At 45.5% G+C, this 6,000-nt stretch overlaps 1 protein-coding gene across 1 annotated transcript in view; it reads left to right on the top strand.

The window, feature by feature from the left end:
- Positions 1-728: 728 nt before the first annotated feature.
- FRMPD1 (FERM and PDZ domain containing 1) overlaps positions 729-6,000 on the top strand; it is a 143,986-nt gene continuing 138,714 nt past the window's right edge. Inside the window, exon 1 of the mRNA XM_046021776.1 lies at positions 729-905. The gene's annotated coding sequence lies outside the window, so the exon portion shown is untranslated. The remainder of the gene's footprint in view (positions 906-6,000) is intronic.

The raw sequence follows: 6,000 nt of genomic DNA, 5'->3' as shown, positions 1-6,000 counted from the left end.
TAGGAACCCTCTGTATTATCTTTGCAACTTCTCTGTACATCTTAAAACTATTCTAAAACAAAAATATAATTTAGAAAGTCTCTACTAACCCCCTTGCTTAGCTGCTGCTTCTGTGTTTTCTAAGACTTGTGCATGCTGTCCTAGAGTCAAAGCACTTAGCACAGCATCTGGCCACTGTCTGCGTGCCTGTCTCCTCCACTGAAGAAGGATGGGAATCATGCTTTCCTGTTTGTTTATTCCTGATAGCATAATGCCTCGCAAATGGGAAATGTTCACAAAGTATCTCCTGAATAAATTTCTGTTGTTAGATAAATTGTTTTGCGGGGGGGGGGAATACCAAGCTTTCGTTGGAGGGTAATCTGAAATTATAGGCCTAGAAAAAAGGACTTAAAAGCATCAGAGATTGACCCGTAGGCTCTGCTTGTTTCTCAGCATGACGAACTTGGCAGACATTGCTGGATACACCTGAACATCTCACGTGTCCCTGCACACTGCATATGTTTCCAAGGGAGTCACGTGACGTTCTCTCCTCTGCAGGTAAAGAGCCTGGGGCCAGCTGGGCTGGGTTAGTTCACTCTGGGTGAGCCTCACAGGCTCCTGGCACATCCCAGGAGGGTGTGGACTGTGGGGCGAATGCATGAAAGCCAGCTAGGGCAGAGAGCACGAGAGCCAGTGGGAAGAAGAACGGCGCTGCAGGGAGACAAGTCTCCAGTTTGGCAATTCGAGTCCCAGCTCTTTCATTAATGAGCTGTGTGACCTCAGCCAAGTGTCTTACTCTTCGTAGGCTCTAGTGTTTGTGTTTAAAATGAAGGCTTGGATTAGCTGGTTTCCAAAGTCCCTTCCAGGATTGGTGCTCTGGGGTTCTGTGATCAGCGTGTGGTGTGGACACGAGTGGAAGGAAGCAGGTGAGTGAGTACCAGGAGGATAAGGGCAACTGAACCTTTGCTTCCAGGCCAGCCGCAGTCTTCAGCAAAAGGAAGGCAAGCTAGGACAGAGATTTGTTTAAAATGTCCTGGAAGTAGAGACCTCTGGGGCACAACAGCACACCATTGTGTTCTTGAGGATCTAACTCAAATCTGTCCGAAGGAAGAAATTCCAAGGATTTCTTGGAATTCACCTGGGTGAAGGTGGGTGGCAGAGCAGTGGTGATTTTCGCTTAATAATCAAATGACCACATTTGGGGAACTTTTTAAATGTTTATTGGTGAATAGTTTTGATTATTTCCTTTGCATTGAAATTACCCAAAATGTTGGGGCGCCTGGGTGGCTCAGATAGTTGAGCATCTGCCTTCAGCTCAGGTCATGATCCCAGGATCCTGGGTTCAAGCCCAACATCCGGGTCCTTGCTCAGCAGGAAGCCGGCTTCTCCCTCTGCCTGCTGCTCCCTCTGCTCTCTCTCTCTCGCTGTGTCAAATAATAAATGAAATCGGGGGCGCCTGGGTGGCTCAGTGGATTAAGCCGCTGCCTTCGGCTCAGGTCATGATCTCAGGGTCCTGGGATCGAGCCCCGCGTCGGGCTCTCTGCTCTGCAGGGAGCCTGCTTCCTCCTCTCTCTCTGCCTGCCTCTCTGCCTACTTGTGACCTCTCTCTCTGTCAAATAAATAAATAAATAAAATCTTAAAAAAAAAAATAATAATAAATGAAATCGTTAAAAAATTTTTAAAAAATTATCCAAAATGTAAATGTTAGAGGTGATGCAAGGAGTACCACCAGGAATATGGCCGGGGCAGGCCGGCATGACAGCAACATGTCTTTTTGAATGAAAACATTAGGTGGCTGAATTGAGATTATTTGGAGTGTGAGGCTATCAAGTCATAGAAATTCAGAATTGCCTTAGCCAAGTTAAAAAAAAAAAAAATCCTGTTTATTTTGAAGTTTATCCGTCTTCAATGGATAGTAGTGGCTTCAATAACTAAAGATTTCTTGGGAAGTACAAGGAAAAGTATAGTATGTATCTGCCTAATTGAACAAATACTTTATAACCAACAATTAGTAGTTAAGAAGATTTAGTATTCAGTGGAAAGCTTAGGGTGAGTAGAGAAGAAAATAACATCATGATTCAGAAAAATTCCTGGGAAGATTCTTTTTTGCTGACCGTTCACTGGTATCCACATTTCTGAGAGGTGTGTGGAAACTCCTGCCTTTGGGTCTCAGAGAACTGGAAATACGTGGGCACAAGGTATTCTCAGATTCCTGGCTCATATGACTCCTTTCAAATCTGTTCGTTCCTCTGTGTTGACCAAGAGTTTCCTTTCCTTCTTGGAGAAATACTTACATAATGAGTCAGTTGGGTTCAGAGAAGGTAGATGGTCCCTTAACCTCTTTAAAGGCTTTGGATTTGAACCCTAGTGGATAAGGCACCAACCAAGGGTTAGTGTGGAGATGAGTCATTCTTGGCCCTCAGGATTGGGATGGGCCCGGAGCAAAGAAAAACCTCTCCTGAGAGATGAGGAAACCTGTCAGATGCAGGCAGAATTAAGGGAAAAGGGCCAAGTTCTAGGCTTTTGGGGAAGAGGAGCCAAAAGTCACAAATAGTAATAGTTAAATTTATTAAGTATTTGTTCTCTACCAAGCATGGTTCTAAATCATAATGATCATCATCAGAATTGTAGTTATAGGGGCGCCTGGGTGGCTCAGTGGTTTAAGCCGCTGCCTTCGGCTCAGGTCATGATCTCAGGGTCCTGGGATCGAGTCCCACGTCCGGCTCTCTGCTCTGGAGGGAGCCTGCTTCCCTCTCACTCTCTCTGCCTGCCTCTCTGCCTACTTGTGATCTCTGTCTGTCAAATAAATAAATAAAATCTTTAAAAAAAAAAAAAAAAGAATTGTAGTTATAATTCTCACACCAACCCTTTGAGGCAGGCTTGTATTTCCATTTTCTAAATGAAAAACTCAGGTCCAGAGAGAGAATTCACCCCAGTATTTACCCAAGGATAATCACGTGGTGAGTCGTAAAGTCAGAACCCAAACTCAGACAGCTCCACGGCAGCCTTTGCCTTTAACCGCTCATCCCGTGGTGCATATACAGCATTTCAATGTCGTGTGTGACTCACATTCTATGCTTCCAGCATCCATCCTGGGGCTGAGAAGGTAATGGGTTCTGTTGAGTGTTCCTGAGCTGAATGGAGCCCAAGAGACTCAGCTTGCCCAATGAGAAGCCTGGAGTCTGTGGGGAGACCCTGCTTGGCTCAACACAGTACTGAGAAATGCAGGATGCTAGCCGGTACCTGGGGGCTGGTGGCAGAAGCCCAGTCCAGCCAGCAGATGAAGGATTATGGGCAAGATTCTCCCTTATTGCACAGGAAGGAAAAAGAAAACCATGGACATTCCGGAGCCTGGGGCGAAGGGGTATGAGGAAGCAGCTGGGTCATTCCATAACATGTCTGAGAACTCGCTCTACACCAGGCCCTGTGCTGGGCAATGGCACACTCTGTGCTCGGGAGGGGCCCCATGTTAACACTGAGAAGGGCTGCCTCTATCTGATAGGACCCCCCAAATTGCCTTAGGGTCTCTGTCCTGTTTTGGAGGGCCAGACAAAACTAGTTCGAAATCCCACTCTTTTTTTTTTTTTTTTAAGATTTTTATTTATTTATTTGACACAGAGAGATCACAAGTTGGCAGAGAAGCAGGCAGAGAGAGAGGAGGAAGCAGGCTCCCCACTGAGCAGAGAGTCCGATGCGGGGCTCGATCCCAGGACCCTGAGACCATGACCTGAGCCGAAGGCAGAGGCTTTAACCCACTGAGCCACCCAGGCACCCCCGAAATCCCTCTCTTGGTGGGATTTTATATATTCAGCCCAGGGTCCTCTAACATGTATAATTTTCAGATGAACTTTCTGGATTAAGGATGTCGGGGCTAGGGGCCTGCTTCCCCATCTCTCTCTGCCTGCCTCTCTGCCTACTTGTGATCTCTGCCAAATAAATAAAAAATATTTAAGGACGTCGGGGCTAAGGTGGTGACAAGCCTGGGTAGTCAGAACTTGTGAAAGGACTCTGCACTTAAAATGGCTGGAGAGATTGTTGAGTAAGAGGGAAGACGGAAAGAAGAAAGAAACCTGCTCCCATAGTCATAAAACTCGAGGACCTACTTATCCTTGTAGGGACACAAGGGAATTTAATCTTAGTGTAAACCATGGAGACTTCTTTTGGTATCAAGACTTCTCTTGAATACAGGAGAGATATTGGTAGGCTGGGGACTCATCTGGTGATCAAGGTGATGTCTGGTTGCCTGAGCAGTCCCAGTTTATGCTTGTTATGCTGGTGTAATCATTTATGTTGCCTTGTTTCATTTGGGAAAGTATCCTGGTTTGGATGATTAATTTTATGGTCAGGCCATCCATGCACACCCCCTCCCCTGTATTATTCTAGTGAGCCTGGGTTCTGAATTTTAAGCCCAATGGATATTGGAGCATAAATACCTCTCCCTAGAAAGCTTTTTCCTCTATCACCACCATGTCTGAATATGGACAAAATGATTTCCTTTTCCTCCTCAGCTTGGCTGGAAAAATATAAACCCAAAATTTATTTTTAAAAAATGAGTAAGGAGGGCACCTGGGTGGCTCAGTGGGTTAAAGCCTCTGCCTTCAGCTCGGGTCATGATCTCAGGGTCCTGGGATCGAGCCCCGCATCAGGTGCTCTGCTCAGCGGAGAGCCTGTTTCCCCCTCTCTCTCTGCCTGCCTCTCTGCCTACTTGTGATCTCTGTCAAATAAACAAATAAAAAAAATGAATAGGGAACAAAAAATATTTCCTTTAAAATAGAAAAACACACAGGGTACAAATTCATTATGTTCTTGCCACAGATTGACTTGACTGGCTCGGGTTAGAGTCACCAGTTCTTGGATCTTTCAACTCTCCTGCACCTAGAGCTCTGGGGCACACAGCCAGAGAGGGGCTGGGGTGAGGTTCCTGTAGGGAATGCCCACATCCCGCTGGGCTATGGGACCCTGAGGTATTAATCCCTGAGGTGTCCTCTCCTGACTCCTGGGGGAAGGAGAGAAAAGAGTTATTTTCTCCTGCCGAGCCACCCCCTCGGAGATCCGCTTGAAGCCTGGTCACAATGAATGTAGCAATTATTAGAAACTTGCAAAAGGATCAGGGAGAAGGAATGAAATTGGTGTTTCATGGAGTTTAATTGAGCATTACCCTGCTCATTAGCGGCAATCAACTCAGTTTATGTGACCTCGTTTACAGATGGAAGAAAACAAGGATTCAGGGAAAGAGCCTTTCTTTTGTGTCCTTTCCTCTCTCCCCTCTCAATAGCCCATCTACCCGTCTGTGGTGGTGTGCTGCTGTTGCTAAATCCATCAAAGATCCGTGATTGTACGTGACCTTAGTCATCTGTTTGTTATAGACTCATTTTTGCACTGTTTGAACCATTTCATCACCTCTTCCCTTTGGATACAGACGGAGATTAGGCGGATCATTAATAGATAGTTATGGAGCACTAGTTCTGTCATCCATGTAGAAGAGAATTACAGGGTCAAGGATTTTACAGTTACAATTCAAAGAGATATAAAAGGAATGAGAAACCTCAGACATTGTTTAGGTTTTGACGCCAGAAGCTCATTGCTTCAAAGATCGGGAACTGTGTAATAAAAACCACACCAGCTCTGTTTCCACTTTCTCAACATAAAACAGCTAAAAGATCACTGAATAAATTAACACGAGATAGCAAGGGTGTGCTTCTCCAGGAAGGTTCCTCTAAGAAGTTTGCTATTTCAGGAAGACAGGAGTCGTGGCCTTTGTGAATCAGTTTTAAAAGGAGCCAGACCAACTTGTGGCCAGTGATTCCATCTATAGCTACTGAAGTCAAGACATGATAAGTGGTCATTTATTATGTGTCCTTCCACTTGAACCTCCTTTGTCACAAGGGCCACGTGAGTGGCCTGGGAATGTCTTCCCTGCAGGGTCCTTCCTGGTGTTCAATTTCTTCCGATAAACTGCTTCCTTCTCCACATCAGACCCTCTCTGAAACCTGAAAAATTTCTGGATCAATGGAGTAACGT

The sequence above is a fragment of the Meles meles genome, chromosome 11, assembly GCF_922984935.1.
Source record: "Meles meles chromosome 11, mMelMel3.1 paternal haplotype, whole genome shotgun sequence".
Taxonomy (NCBI): Eukaryota; Metazoa; Chordata; class Mammalia; order Carnivora; family Mustelidae; genus Meles; species Meles meles.
Note: the sequence above shows the minus strand (reverse complement) of the source record. Positions and strands in the feature narration are given on the sequence as shown.